This window comes from Gavialis gangeticus, unplaced genomic scaffold (assembly GCF_001723915.1).
Source record: "Gavialis gangeticus isolate Ggan-Ray unplaced genomic scaffold, GavGan_comp1, whole genome shotgun sequence".
In the NCBI taxonomy this organism is placed as follows: Eukaryota; Metazoa; Chordata; order Crocodylia; family Gavialidae; genus Gavialis; species Gavialis gangeticus.
Genome location: NW_017729018.1, coordinates 6,305,116 through 6,305,323, shown reverse-complemented (window position 1 = coordinate 6,305,323; position 208 = coordinate 6,305,116).

The window sequence follows — 208 nt, the reverse complement described above, 5'->3', positions numbered from 1 at the left end:
AACCCCATACCAGGGCCCATTCCTTATAAGACAGCTTTCTTCCTCCCCCCACCACCACCTTGCTTTTCAATGTCCCTTCAACTTTCCCTTTGGTCTTGGCCAAGTGCCCACCAGGCAGCCTGCTGAGGTCGCATGGCTGGGCCAGGGCTTTTGAGGGCCAGAGGAGCCCCCAGCCGTTCCTGAGACCGTGATCCCCTTCCCCCCCCCC